This window comes from Camelina sativa, chromosome 10 (assembly GCF_000633955.1).
Source record: "Camelina sativa cultivar DH55 chromosome 10, Cs, whole genome shotgun sequence".
Taxonomy (NCBI): Eukaryota; Viridiplantae; Streptophyta; class Magnoliopsida; order Brassicales; family Brassicaceae; genus Camelina; species Camelina sativa.
In genome coordinates this window covers 13,984,014-14,000,812 of record NC_025694.1, presented here as the reverse complement: position 1 = coordinate 14,000,812, position 16,799 = coordinate 13,984,014, and the positions used below count along the sequence as shown (strand labels likewise).

The 16,799-nt window shown below is 32.4% G+C and overlaps 2 pseudogenes; both read left to right on the top strand.

Moving 5' to 3' along the window:
* On the top strand, window positions 7,336–10,283 carry LOC104718916 (annotated as a pseudogene).
* Window positions 11,438–13,473, top strand: LOC104718917 (annotated as a pseudogene).

Here is a 16,799-nt window from a genome sequence, read left to right as displayed (position 1 = left end):
TGTTGATTCCGAGTACCAGGTTTCGGCCAATGGTACTATTCTGGTGCATGGGCGGATTTGTGTGCCTAAGGATGAGGAGTTGAGGCAGGAGATCCTGTGAGAGGCTCATGCGAGCATGTTCTCTATTCATCCAGGAGCGACTAAGATGTATCGTGACCTCAAGAGGTACTATCACTGGGTCGGGATGAAGAAGGATGTGGCTAGTTGGGTTGCGAGATGTGATGTGTGTCAGCTAGTGAAGGCTGAGCATCAGGTGGTTTGCTGAAGAGTCTTCCCATTCCAGAGTGGAAGTGGGATATGATTACTATGGACTTCATGGTTGGTTTGCTAGTGTCTAGGACGTTTGATGCTATCTGGGTCAGTGTGGACCGGTTGACTAAGTCGGCACATTTTCTGGCCATTAAGAAGACTGATGGAGCAACAGTCTTGGTTAAGAAGTATGTGAAGGAGATAGTCAGGTTGCATGGGGTGCCAACTAGCATTGTGTCTGATAGGGATTCCAAGTTCACTTCGGTGTTCTGGAGGGCATTTCAGGCAAAGATGGAAACTAAGGTGCATTTGAGTACATCTTATCATCCCCAGACAGATAGACAATCAGAGAGGACGATACAGACGTTGGAGGATTTGCTGAGGATATGTGTGTTGGGTTGGGGTGGCCATTGGGAAGATCACTTGAGCTTGGTAGAGTTTGCTTATAACAACAGCTACCAGGCGAGTATTGGCATGGCTCCTTATGAGGCTCTGTATGGGAGACCGTGTCGTACATCGTTANACGGTCCTGTTTAGGACATTTGTTTGGCCTTGGTGGCGGTCCTGTTTAGGACATTTGTTTGGCCTTTATGGCGGTCCTGTTTAGGACATTTGTTTGGCCTTTGTGGCGGCCCGTGGGGGCAGTGAGATGATCCTTGTGTGGTCATGAGGTATTCCAGTGAGGGGATATGTGGTTGGTAGGACATTTTGTTGTCTTACGCGAGCCACGGGGAGGAAACCTGGATAGGGATGGGACTCAAACGTGTTCAGAATTGTTTGCTCGCGACTCTTGGGGGACTTCGGTTCTCCTAGTACCACCATATTCTAACACTTTGTGGCTTGGGAGTGTGGTTGGTATATCGACTTCGGATGACGATCCGATGGCGCGTTGTAGGGTGACGACCCGAGAGACGAGTATTGGATTTTTCCTTATACATTATGGCATGCGGGCTTAGGTCCGATGAGGAGCCAATATTATGGCATGCAGGCTTCGCCGTGATGAGGAGCCAATAAAACTCAAGATTTAGGTCTATGAGAAAAGGAAAGTCCAAAAGTCGAGCAAATAATGCCTGTAGCGTGAGTCTATCGCCTAGAGGTAACCTTTCGTATATCGGTCGGAGGAGTACGGGCCGTGGAGACGGTAGCACGGGAGTCTTTGACCGAGTGTTGTTCGAGATTCGAGGATGAATCTATGTTGGTGGGGGAGAATTGTAACACCCGCAAACCAAAACTGTGCGTTTTGGGGGAGGGTGTCGATCGACACCATGGTGGTGTCGGTCGACACCACTTATTTCTAGTTGGGCCAGATTGATTTAATTGTCGATTTTGGTCGGTTTGGTTTAGGGAAAACCATAGAACCGAGATCTTAAAGTGAGAAAACGACCTAGGTCGTGTTTTTGTGGGTTGTCGCCGCTTGAGAGAGAGAGAAAGAGGAGAAAACAGTTTCTAAAGGTTCTTGAGAGTTTTTGTGAGATTTCAAGGCCTTTAGGGTGAGATCTTGCTGTGGGAGTGAAGATCCAGGGCTAGTAACGTGGTGGGAAGGTTGTTGTGGTGGTAGCTTCGTCTTTTGGGCTTAGATCTCATTGTTTGGCTAAGGTGAGTGCATGACCATGACTTATCTAAGGTAAGATCTCTGTTTCTGTGATATTGTGTGTTGTTTGGTTGTTTCTTTTGGTTGTTTCTTTTGGTTGTTTGTGAGTTTTTCGTAGCTCCTGACGCTTGGATTCGTTCCTGGGATCAGGACAAAAAGGAGAAGTTTGGAGGCGAGTTTCGGAGGTTCTATTCGAAGGAAATCACTGCTCGGCAGTGGTGTCGGTCGACACCAACGGGAGGACGGCTCGGGGACTTAGCGAGTGTCGGTCGACACCATGTGGAGGTGTCGGTCGACACCATGTGGAGGTGTCGGTCGACACCATGTGGAGGTGTCGGTCGACACCATGTGGAGGTGTCGGTCGACACCATGTGGAGGTGTCGGTCGACACCATGTGGAGGTGTCGGTCGACACCATGTGGAGGTGTCGGTCGACACCATGTGGAGGTGTCGGTCGACACCATGTGGAGGTGTCGGTCGACACCATGTGGAGGTGTCGGTCGACACCATGTGGAGGTGTCGGTCGACACCATGTGGAGGTGTCGGTCGACACCATGTGGAGGTGTCGGTCGACACCATGTGGAGGTGTCGGTCGACACCATGTGGAGGTGTCGGTCGACACCGTTATGTTTTCGGGAGTGTCGAATAGGTGTCGGTCGATACCCAAGTGGTGTTGGTCGACACCAGATGTCTAGTGTCGGTCGACACCTTCGGGTATCGATCGACACCCTTCTGAAAGTAACCGGTTTGTGTCGGGTCGCTTTGTGCATCTTCGTGGTTTGTTTTATTGTTGTTGTTTGTGGCATGAGAGATTTTATTGCTTGTGTGTATAGCCCAATAGATGAGAGGATTGCCTCACTAAGTGTTTATCAAATACTCATGCATCTTAATTTGTGTTCTAGGGACTCGATTGGATGTTGTCTGGCATTGTTAGGTTGCTAGAGTTGAGTCTTTAGAACTTGTTAGGTTGCTGGTTTTTTGTTTTTTGTTGTTTGATATTGGAATTGTTATGTTTTGGATATTGGTTATCTTATTATTGGATATTATTTGATATTGGTTTTTGGTTATGTTATCCGCTGTTGTGTGTTTGTGGTTAGGTGGCTAGTGAATATGGGACTACTAGTTGTAGTGTATTTATTATTATTATTATTATATTATTATTTATTAAAAAAAACGAGTCATGTCGTTTCACATTTGTTGTAAATGATTTATATATAGCATCAGTTTGAAATAAACTAATACAAATTATTTGCATCAACAAATAGTAAATCATTTTTTAAAGTGATGGAAGTTATTTTTACATCATTTAAATCTGATGCAAATATATAAAATAAATGATCCAAAACAATAGTTTTTTTTGTAGTGCTAGTGCCCTAGGCAGAACTTAAAAATATGTCCTTTTATATATTATCAAAAAATTATAACCAACAGTATATAAGACTTTATATTTAATGTTTTAAAATTTTATTAGCACAAACCAAAGCTAAAGCATTAGATTTGAGGAAAAGGTTTATCTAATAGTTTAACAAAGCAAACTATTAACTTTAAAAGGGAAAAAATCAAAACCAAAACTAACAATTAACCTCAAAAACTATGTTTTGCACTTATATTAAAGTCCACATTTTTGTAAATATCTTTAGATGTATATAAAAACTCTATAAAAATTTTACAAAAAAATGCTTTAAATTTTTTAATGTTTTAATCATTTGCTTCAATTGCTTGCCCTATGGACCATACATAAAATTTATGAACAAACGTGGGTAAAAACATTTTTTATTTTATTTTGTTGTTGTTATAAAATAATAGATATATATGCAAAATCTTGTCAAATCTCATTTTTTGGCTAGATATAATTTTACACTCAGACTCAGGTTCTTAATCTAATCTTGTCTATTTTGATCTCTCTAGCGACTAGCGTGGTGATAAGTATAAAGAGTTCAAATACAGCATAAAGATATATTTACGACTTACGAGTCTTGGTTTATAACTGTTTTCAGCCAAATCAATAGGCTTTAATACGTTTTGTTATGTAATCTAAAAGAATGTCCATAACAAAATAAAATAAAAATCTAAAAGTAATATATATGGGTTCACAATTTTGAGGAAAACGGTATTGATATACAACAACAAAAGTGATTTTATAATCTGATTTTGAGGAGATTTTAAATAGAAGGCATCTATCTAAAATAACTTCTGTTATTGTATTAAGACGCAAATGTATATTGTAAATTAAGTTGTATAAAATTTCTCTACTTCTATAATCATTTCTAAAATTTTAGTTAGATTGTAGAAGAACATTGAATATTAGATATTAATATTCAATTACTTAGATTTAACATAAAATGAAAAATTTGTTTCAACGAACTTGTTAGTTAATGAAGAAGAGACAAATATAAAGAGAGTTCAAAAGACATGACTATTTAAATAGGCACACCTATTAGAACAAAAAGTTTTGATGAAAAGATATAAATAAAATATAGTGAAAAACACACTATATTATCGCAACCGTTTGAATTAAAAAAAAAACAAAAAAACAAAAATTTACGAAATGGTACCACAAAAAATCACAAATGTTATGTCTGCACTTAATTATACCTAATAACCCATACAAACTGAGTTAAAATAGAAGACATATTTATTACCATATTGAAAAGTCAAATCCAAAAACTCACTAACTCTTGGAGAAAAACTCTAGGTATTTTCATTAAATTTTTATATTTAAAATTAACTAAAATTGTAAATTAGATTCATCATTCCAAATTTTTTTTGTTAAATCAAGAATTAGAGGAATTTCTTTACTTTTAAAAGAATGAATGTTAGAGAATAAATTAGAAAGCTGTAAAAAACCGTTGAGATATAAATTTTATATTATTTTGTATCATGACAAAAAAAGTGAAACAGTTCAAACAGACAAATATATATAGATTTCAAAAGATATGAATATTCGAATAAGCACAAATCTACAATGAACAATTGCAATTTTACAAAAAAAACCATTACAATGAACAATCGCAACTTTTTGTAAACCACACAATTTATTTTTTTTTACAAATTTTTTTTCAAAATTATCCAAAAGATATAATTGAAAAAACATAAATTTCGGTGGCATTTATTAGGATTGCTATTATATATAGATTAGTCATCTTTTGTTATATCTTACAAGTTGAAAATTAACGAAAAAAACCTAAGATTCCGATATGAAAAAATTCTGTTTTATATATGTCCAAAAAGGGGGAAAAAGTTCACTACGTTCAACTAATAAATCAAATACATTTGATAAGAACCGAGAGACAATAAAAGGAGAATCGTTGATCCTACTTTCTCTCCCTAAAGTATCCTAGACTTTTCTACCAACGAACATAAAGTGATACCCTTGTTTAGTAGCTTTCACCAATGCTCATACAGAGAAAGAATCTCCAGAGAATGTAACATTTTGATAATTTAATTGTTAATTTCTATACGAAGGAGAGAACTTCTCTTACACTATGTACATTGGTTCCGGTTTTCAACAACCTATTTTTTTTTTTTTAACACTCTACATCATCTTCTCACTTTTATCATCTATAATAATTTTGTTAAATAAAATTCAACACTTTACCTCATTATGTTATATTTTCTTATTTTTGTTTTGTTTATGATTTGTGATTACATGTTTAATAACAATTATCGACTAAAACTAAATTAATATAATTTAAAATTTTATAATTTTATATAAATTTATTTTTTATTGTATTCTATAATTGAAATTAAATTTATTTTGTAAATAAAATAAAAAAGTTTAAAATACCCTGGTCTCTAACCTTGAGAGGATGTACGGTAGGTCCAAAACCTCTTACTAACACAAAAAAAAATGAAGAAAGTTAAACACACCAAAAAAAAAATTGGTTCAAGGAAAATAGAAAATTCTAATAAAAATTGATGTTTTTTTATATCCAAATAAAACAAAACTAGTCTAAAATAGATTTTTTAAATGATAAATTTTGGTATACTTTTTATTTTATCAAAAATAAATGAATATAAAATAATTAAGATAAAATAAAAGCTCACAAAAATCAACCGGCTACAACACATTCACCGATCTTTTTCTTTCATGGTTCGCTACGTGTCAATGTAGATCTCGTTTTCATTGGATTCAACAAGTTGAATCTATTCAACAAGTTGAATCTATTCAACTCAATTTAATATACATGACTTTTAAAAAATTCAACAGATCCATTCCATAAATTAAATAGCTGAAAAAAATATTCAACATCCTCATCGTACATTTTCTTTAAGGCTATGGCTTCTGCTTCGAGTGCTGAGTCAATTGGTTCAGTTGATACATAACCTTTGAGTACATAACCTTTGAGTCAATTGGTTCAGTTGATACATAACCTTTGATACATAACCTTTGAGTCAATTGGTTCAGTTGATACATAACCTTCCTCGTGAATCACGTAAACTTTATATCCTATTTCCGCTTTACAATTTTTGGTCAATCCAAGATATTAAGTCCTAGTTGGCTGGTTACAAACTGAATTAAAAAAAAAAATGAAAAAATCATCTGGAAAAACCGTTTATTTATTTATAAAGTCCAAGTCAACCATGGCAGACAAACAAAAAGTCCAGCTCAATCATTTCAACATTTTTACATTGTCGTGTTATATCTTCATACTCAAAAATCAAAATTAGATTCTGATAAATTTTATGACTATTCTATTCGAAAAAATGTTGGGGTTTGACTCGGATTGGATCGATTTTCATAAAAAAGCTAAAAAATATATTTTGTTATAATATAAATTGTACAAGTTGACAAATATAATTATAATTTGTAGCTATTTTGGTTATTTAAACATTTTATTATTTAGATAAAAAAGATTTTTTATTTATGTAAATTTTTTTACTATTCGATTTGGTATCAGAATTAGTTTTTACTGGTTCAGTTTTCAGTTTCGAATTTTATGCCCATGCCTACTCAGAATACTCCATACACCCCTATTTAAAAGTGGCCATTGCATGTCAATAATATTAAGCAAAACAGTAGGACCAGAGATAACTCCGGCCATACTGTACTTATCTTTTTGCAAAATATAAATTTCCATTAAATAAAAGGGAATGAATCTAGTTCTACGAGTTTTCTTTCAGACTAGTTGAGAAAAGAGTAATCTTTTTACTATTATCAACTTGATCAAATATAGAGCGAATTGGTCAAATAAGAATATTGAAGATGATTAAGAGAAATGGCAATCAGACTTAATCTATTTTATTTAAGGGAATTATGTGTTTTTTAGTACCGTTACATGTCTGAAAATCTAATATTCATTTAAGATTGTCATCCTTATGGGTACAAATGTCATCCTCCGTAACAAGCCACGTTCTCTTAAATATAGAGTACATCTAAAAGGAAGAACTAGTATATATATTAAGAGAGAGCAGAGCCTCCTCCCTCAAATATCCTACAACCAACATCATAACCAAAATATTTGAAAGAAGAAAAAAAAAGAGATAAAACTTAACATGGTAGAGGTTTATGAGTTGTGGGCTGTGGTAGTTTCACTCATAGTGGTAAAGTTGTGTCACTGGATCTATCAGTGGAGAAACCCGAAGAGTAATGGAAAACTACCTCCAGGATCAATGGGTTTCCCAATCATTGGAGAGACTTTTGAGTTTATGAAGCCTCATGATGCTATTCAGTTACCAGCTTTCGTGAAGAAGAAAGTACTCAGGTTATTCATGTTTTTATTTATCGTAATTAACTTAATAACTATATATATATGACCCCTACGATCCAACATTAGTCAAATTCTATAACACATAAACCTCAATATATAAAGGAACCCACTTTCCTTTTTTTGGAGTAACTGGCTAGCTATAAACTCACTTTTTACTGAAATATATTAACAGATAACTACAATAAGGTTCTTTGCTTAAATTTAAAAGTTAATATAGAAAAACAAATTTTAGATAATACCAAACACATATCAATTAAATATCAGTTTTATACTTCTCAAGAAATATTGTATAGTGATAAAGTTTTCTCTAAATTAACTACTCCTAGCAAAGTCAACTATGGTGTCTTACTTTTTCCTTTTTTCCTAATGAAAACAAATTAGACATGGATCACTTTTTCGGACAAGTTTATTTGGAGGCAAAGTTATAATCTCGACTGATATTGGAGTAAATATGGAGATAGCAAAGACAAATAATATTCCTGGTATGCCAAAGAGTTAAAGCGGCTATTTGGGGAAAACAACTTGTTTGTGAACTTGGAGACACACAAACATGCCCGCAGCTTGACAAACCAGTTTTTAGGTTCACAAGGTTTGAAACTAAGAATGATTCAAGACATTGATTTATTGGCTCGCACACACATGGAAGAAGGTGCTAGGAACGGCAGTCTTGACATTAAAGAAACGTCAAGCAAGGTAAAAGTGTCATCCATTTTACAGTGTTTGTAACGCATCAGCACGATTACGTTCTAAGTTTTTTTACTCAGTTACTTTAATGGATCATCTTACCAATGACATATCACGTTACAGATTATTGTTGAATGTCTTGCGAAGAAAGTACTGGGCGACATGGAACCAGAGGCGGCAAAAGAACTCACACTTTGTTGGACATATTTTCCTAGGGAATGGTTTCGATTTTCTTGGAACGTTCCAGGAACTGGTGCCTATCGAATGGTTAAGGTGCGTTTTTTTAGATCATTTAACCTTAATAGCACTCTGTTCGCATAGGGTTTGGGGGAAAACAATAGAGGTAATGGTTTTTTCAAATCAAATAATTTTTTTTAATGTCCATAAGCATCTTTTTAATAAAATACACGACGTCCTCATATAATCTTATTAGAAACATAGCTGAAAAAAAGTCAATAACTTTTTGGATAACATAAAACCCCCATACACCAAGTGCCTTCACTTTTCTTGAACTAGGCATGTGTGTTATGTGACAGGCGAAAAATCGGATGATGAAGGTACTAAAAGAGACAATACTTAAGAAAAGAGCATCAGGAGAGGAGTTTGGGGAGGTTTTCAAGATCATCTTTGGGGAAATGGATGGAGGAGCAGACACTATCAGCGTAGAGAAAGCGATCGACTACATCTTTACTTTATTTGTGATTGCTAACGAAACAACACCAGGGGTCTTAGCGGCTACAATAAAACTAATAAGCGATAACTCTACAGTCATGCAAGAGTTGAAAAGAGAACATGAAGGAATAGTCCAAAGTAAGATTGAGAAGAAGGAGAAGGCTGACCTAACATGGGAAGATTACAAATCAATGACTTTCACTCAGATGGTGAGTATCCAACAAAAGAAAATATTATAACAAGGATTCAAATATCTCCAGTATATTATTTGAAAAGTAATTTTCTCAAAAAAAAAAAAAACCCCTACATTCGACTTAAACTAAGGGTGAGTTTAAATTGAATAAGTAAAACTTATATATCTATATATAATATAATACATTGGTAAATAACAAAAAAAATATGAGTTGTGTAGTCTAGTACTACTTTGTGTCAGTATTGCTGTTGTAGATCACCATTCAAATTTAAATCATTTAGAATCTATGTTATTGATACTATATTATATAGGGAGATTTTGTCATATATATTCTATTAATTTTGAACAATGCGTTTTGGTTTAGGTGATAACTGAGTCGCTAAGGATCACAAGCACAGCACCAACGGTGCTTAGAATAATTGATCGTGAGTACCAATTTGGTGATTATACAATTCCAGCTGGTTGGATCTTCATGGGTTATCCTTATGTCCATTTCAATCCAGAAAAGTATGATGACCCTTCAGTATTTAATCCATGGCGTTGGAAGGTGATTTTATTTGATCTTCATCCTTTAATCTAATTAATTTAACAGGATTTTAAACTAATACTGACATTATTTATTAAATTTATCAGGGAAAAGATTTGAGTGTGAACGTATCCAAGACATTCCTTCCCTTTGGCTCTGGTTCTAGATTATGTGTAGGAGCTGAGTTCGTTAAGCTGCAGATGGCCATTTTTATCCATCATTTGTCTAGATACAGGTTCATTTTTATCACTCAGTCATTTGGACATTCAATTTAGTTTTATATTCAGTCAAAGTTTTATTTTTACTTATGTCTATACATATGGTTCAAAGGTGGTCAATGAAGACAGAGACTACAGTACTTCGAAGGTTTATACTTATGCTTCCAAGTGGATCTGATGTTCAAATTTCAGAAGACACCTAAGAGGATAACTATGTTGGTTATTAGAGTGATTGTATTTCATTGGAGGTCCTTGTGGGAGTCAGAAATATATTTTACCGGGGTAAAATAAATATACTAAAAGGATAGTCAATAAGCCATCTAAATATTCTATAATATTGTATTCTACGATCACTTATAGGTTGAAATATTTTGTTATCACTGATTCATCCTCAAACATATATATATTTTTTAAAAAACAGACTGATTAGTTATTTGTTATTTCGTGAAGAAAATGCAATAATTAACAGTTTTAGAGTTTTTATGTCACAAGCAAAACTATTACTAAAAAATGAACTATATCTGAAAGACGTATTGCTCAAGAAAGCCCTGTAAACGATCGTGCCGAGTCGTTGAATACCAATATTTACCCTAGTTTTCATACTTTTATATATACCAATATCTTATGAATCAATAAAGGAAGATATTTCTATTCATACTGCGAAATTTAGCAAACTACATCACCGCCTTGTTCGGGTCATAATTCACCATATATTACTCCATGGCTTTAAATTATGTTTTAACTTATCTAATTCAAAAACCCAAAAATAAAATCAATAACTTATGCAAGGAAAGAGAGATCGAATTCTTGCTTACATTAAAGTTTTGTTAACAAAATCATAGTGTAAGGATTGATTTTCGTGTACAACTATTTATATCACTTCTTCGATTCTCGAAGCGTGGACTTTATATACGTCCAGGCTGTCCAGCGGACATTTTAAACACGTGAAACTTGATAGACAAGCAACATAATCAATCGCACATGTACTTTACATTCAATACGTCTCGTTACAAATTCCGTATGCGTCAAGCAACACAATATTGAAATCTTATTGAAAAATCACCCGAAAACAAAAAATGATAATGAAAAAGAATGTAGTTCATCATATAATCAGTAATTTCATTCATTATTGTGTGTTTTTCTACAATTTTATTTTTACCAAAGACCAAACAACCAAATAACTCACACAGTCACACGTACATTGTTATGCATGTATAACATCACCATACGTCCATACCACATACACCTCCAAGTACATGTACAAATGACTGTGTAATCTCTCATATATATGTAGTTTTGATAAATTCGATAAATTTGGTTTTTAAAAGTAGTTGTGTGTAGTGTGGTGATGAGTTCACAAAGTAAAATTTGAAATTCTTTTACAACTTCTTTTCGTGTTACCCTTCTTAAACCACAAAAAAAAAAAAACGTTTTCTTCTTAAATGATCTAGACCAAAAACTAACAATAATTTTAAAAAAGTTAGAGTGAACCAAAAAAAAAAAAAAGATTTAGCAGTGAGTTATTGTCTGTACCAACCAGTGTCTCAACCAACTTGAAAAAAATTATATAGTATTCCTTTTTAATCGACGAGAGAGCAGTAGCATAAAGAGGGCACATCCGTCGTAGAATCATGCATCCCTAAACCCTCAAACCAATATAATCCAAAGGTAGAAAGAATGAAATAAGTTAACATGGTAGAGGTTTATGAATTACTCACTGTGATAGTTTCAATCATAGTGGTCAAGTTATTTCATTGGATCTATCAGTGGAGAAATCCAAAAACAAATGGAAAATTACCTCCGGGGTCAATGGGTTTTCTAATCATTGGAGAGACTTTTGAGTTCATGAAACTTCATGACGCTCGTCAACTTCCAACATTCATCAAGGAGAGAATCACTAGGTACTTTTGCTAATTTCTCCAGCATGCATATGTATGTATGTTTCAACATATTTTTTTTACATTACTCCTAAATGTTGTCTTGTCTTTTACGGGAAAAAATAGATATGGACCAGTTTTTCGGACAAGCCTATTTGGAAGAAAAGCTATAATCTCGATGGATATTGAATTAAATGTGGAGATAGCGAAGGCAATATCTGCCTGGTATCACGAAAAGCATATTACGACTATTTGGGGAAAACAACTTGTTTATCCAGAGCAAAGAGTCACATAAACATGTTCGAAACTTGACATTCCAATTGTTGGGTCCACAAGGTTTAAAACTGAGGATGGTTGAAGACATCGATCTTTTGGCTCACACATACATGAAGGAAGGAGCTAGGAACGGCTTCGTTAACGTCAAGGAAACATCAAGCAAGGTAAAAAAAAAAAAAAATCCATCCATATAGTACAGTTTGCAACTCTTTGCATTATTACTTATACTCAATTACTTAATGTATCATCTCATCAAAATTTATAGATTTTAATCGAATGCCTTGCAAAGAAAGTTATGGGCGAAATGGAACCAGAGGCGGCAACAACTCGCACTATGTTGGAGATATTTTCCAAGGGAGTGGTTTCAATTCTCTTTGAACGTTCCTGGGAATGGTGTTTATCGAATGATGAAGGTACATATTTTCAGTTTATATAACCTTTATAGCACTATATATGTGCAAATGATTTGGTTGTAAAGGACTCAAAACAAAAATGTGTTTTTTGACAGGCAAGAAAGCTGATGATGAAGTTAATAAAAGAGACGATATTAAAGAAGAGAGCATCAGGGGAGGAATTTGGGGAGTTTTTCAAGATCATATTTGGAGAAACTAAAAGTGGAGCGGATACTATGAGCATAGAGAATGCGATCGAATACATATACACTTTCTTTTTGATTGCTAATGAAACAACGCCAGGAATCCTTGCGGCTATAGTAAAACTCATAAACGATCACCCTAAAGTCAAGCAAGAGTTGAAGAGAGAGCATGATGGAATTAGTTTGATATATATAGTAGTTCAAACAAATATGGTGTTTTATTTCAGGTGATAAATGAGTCGCTTAGGATAACAAGCACAGCGCCAACAGTTCTTAGAATAACCGATCATGATTTTAAATTTGGTGATGACACAATTCCAGCTGGTTGGATCTTCATGGGCTATGCTAATGTCCATTTCAATCCAGAGAAGTACGATGACCCGTTAACATTTAATCCATGGCGTTGGAAGGTGAGTTAAATTTAAACTTCCATCTTTTTAACTTATGCAAATATTTTTTATAGATTTTTCAGCATAAAATAAACACTAAAAATTTAGAGGGAAGACTTGGGCTCAATCCTCTCCAAGACTTACATTCCCTTTGGCGCTGGTTCTAGACTATGCGTAGGAGCTGAGTTCGCTAAGCTTCAGATGGCCATTTTTATCCATCATCTGTTTAGATACAGGTTCACTCTTATCACTAAATGCTTTAATTCATTTTTTAACAATTCAAAGCTTTTTCACTTACATGTATTTCTATGTACCCATGGTTTGAAGGTGGTCAATGAAAAAAGAGACTACCGTACTTCGAAGGTTTATGCTTATGTTTCCATGTGGATCTGATGTTCAAATCTCAGAAGAATCCAAAGAGGATAACTCTGATGGTTATTAGAGTGGTGGTTATATTCTTAATTAAGGTTGTTGGCTCGAATGCTTAAATGGATAAAAGTCATACGATGTTATCTAGTAAACTCTTTTTTACTTTCACAATGATCTCATTTTGTCGTGACTTGTTGTTCAGAAAGTACTGAATTGTGATATGATATTGAATTACACGGAAACATACATAGTTCCTAAATCTGCCCTTTGCCCAAAAAAAAAAAAAATCCCTAAATCTGCCAATTAAGTGGTAGAAAAGTTCTTGAAGACGTTAAATACGTATTATGAAGATGCTGCATCTTAGATGCATATTCAATTGAAAATGTGGGTTCTCTCATCACAACCCCAAAACACACACATTTCTCTAACATCCCCCTCCCCTCCCATAAAGACGAAAGTGAAATATAACAACGAAGCTTTAGGATTAAATTACAATTACGACGCTCCATAATTTGTCTTTTAATGTTCTAGCTAGGAAAGTGGTGATAACAAAAAAAAAATGAATAGATGATGAAGAAGAGAAGATTTGATATCCCGAGGGGTTTTTTGAATTATTAAGATGGGACTTTGGATGCCCACACACACAAACACACATACACACTATTTAATGAACCTGGTTTTCCCCTCCTCCTTATTTACTGCACTTCCCATCTCCCAATCATATGGGATTGGTGTCGTATACATGACTGACAAGATCGTCGTTATCTACTATATCATCATGACATCATCATAATCCAAGAAGTAGCAACCGTGAGTTTGGCATCCACTTCCAAGCTAAGCGACTAATGACTGACTTATGGGACCATCCTACAACGAGTGTTGATATTGATTTATATTTATTTTGATCGATTGTTAATCAATAAAATATATTCTTCCTTCATTCGGTAGAACACTCCACGTACAAACCAGTTAAAATTTGTCTCAACAATATTAAATACTAGTTGATACTCACGGATTTAGTTTACATTGTATTTGAATATATTTTTTTTGTAATTTTGAAGATTATTAGTTAATGAAGAAAATATTAATAAAATAAAAATATTATGTAAGATTTGAAATATGAGAATTAGTAAAATGTGTATTTTTCTATTTATAAGAGAAATTGTAGTTAAGAGCATACGGAAAATTTATTATTTAATTGGATAATAAAAACAATAATATTTATATCAATTACGTAAATATAATTTATACTTTCTCCGGTTTTTTATTTGCCGTTTAAAGTTTTCTCACACAAATAAAAAAAACTACTAAATTATCTGTTTTACCCTTAATATATTTTATAAAATATTTCATTGGTCAAAACTTTAAAACATCAGGGATAAAACTGAAATATAAAAGACAAACTAAATTAAAACAGATGGAGTATTTCATTGTTATAGGAGTCACATAGTTTATGTGAGAGTTATAAATATGCAATCATTACATATTAATATATTTTCTTATATATGTAATATTTCTAAATACTATTATTAATCATTCACTGCATTACTATAAAGTTACAAAATGAGAGTTAGTACAAAATATAGGATTGATGAGATCAAATAGAAAATTTAATAAAAAATGTGTCAGGTTTATAAAAATAGATTATTGTGAATTAATAACTAAAATTGTCTATTGTTTTAAATATATATTCAAGAGTTATACTCCCTCTGTATCATAAAGTTTGATGTTCTACGATTTTTACATGAATTAAGAAAAATATTTACTGTATAGCAATAAGTGCATTATTTATTTATAATAACAATTTTTTTTTATAATCATTAACCAATCATATTTCATTAAACTTTTAAATTCTCATTTAATGATTCTTGAAATTTACAATTTCTTAACATTAATTAATAAAAGTATACAAAAAATCAATCTTTGTGATACAACAAAAAATCCTAGAAAATCATCATTTATGATACAGAGGGAGTATATTATAAATATATAACTATGAAAGGACATCTTAGCTAATCAAATCATGACTTTAAATATATATTCACTTCTCTCTTCAAACAGAAATATATACAATTATCTCTTTCTAAACAAAAAATTCAATTCTCATTTAGTTATTTAGAAATTATATATTAAAATATACTTTAATTTATTTTAAATGGATTGGAAATTAAATAAAATAATTTAATATCAAGATTATGTGAATTATAAAATTAAAGTTTGGAAATAAAACATCCAATTATTACTCGACATTATCATATACAACCCAAATATATACTATAATCTTATATCCTTAAACTATTTAATCATCAAATTAATTGTTAAGCAAAAATTTTATTATGTAAATTCAATTGAATAAATTTGTTACACTAAAAATTAAAAGAAACAAAATGGCACTTGTGAAAGAAGAGAGCATCAAATGACAATCTTGTGGAGCTTTCCAAAAGAAAACTTTACTTTATTATTAGATGATATAATATAGTAAGGTTTCTTTCAACTCATACTCTAAGAATATGCCCATCATCATTATATAATAAAATTCTTTTAAAATCAAATACACATGAAATTATTTATTTCCTTTAATAAATATTTTAAAATTATTGCATAAATCATCAAAACATGAACAATAGTAAAAATAATTTACAACTTTTGAGAAACTATTCAAGACTTAGTAAAATAATATTTCTTCGAAATTTAGGAACTTCCCACAAACGGATGATCCGAACAACGATACTATTGATACCAATGTTTTTTTGTTTGTTGGAGATTGAATCGAGGATATAATAAAAAGTAAATGTTTTAGTTTTCACAATACTCTGAAAGAGGATGTGTTTGTATATAGGTTGTTTTTAGAAAACTAAACTTTATAGAATGTTTGAGCCTTTAAGAGATAGAAGGATTGAAATCAAATATTAATGATTAAATTTGCAAGTATTTCAAAATAATAAGTTAAAAATGAGAAGTAATATAAACAAAAATGAAAATTGAGGAAACAGTGGGTAGATATAAGGCAATGCATAAAATGATGGTATTATATCAAATCAAAACATAACTGATTATGTTCATAATTTATTCTGAAATTCCTAATATAAAAACTTATAAATTTTATGTAATTCAAGAATATGACGTTTGAAATAATAAGTTTGAATCGAATAAAATAATTATAAAATTAAATCAAAATAATCTCACAATCTTACGTAATTTTCTAGAAAGTAAGCTCAAAAATTTAATTATATACTTACAATTTTTTTAAGAAAAAATTAAAATAATTTACTTAAATAATACCATCCCACCATCTTACTTAAATTTGATTCTGTTTGTGCCCGTGAAAATTATATAAGATTTAAACACATAAACAAAACCCAAGAATTCAAACCTATAAATCTAATTTAATGTTGGTATAATTCCAAAATGAAACACCCCACACCTATGACATTTGTTTTCTTTATTTTT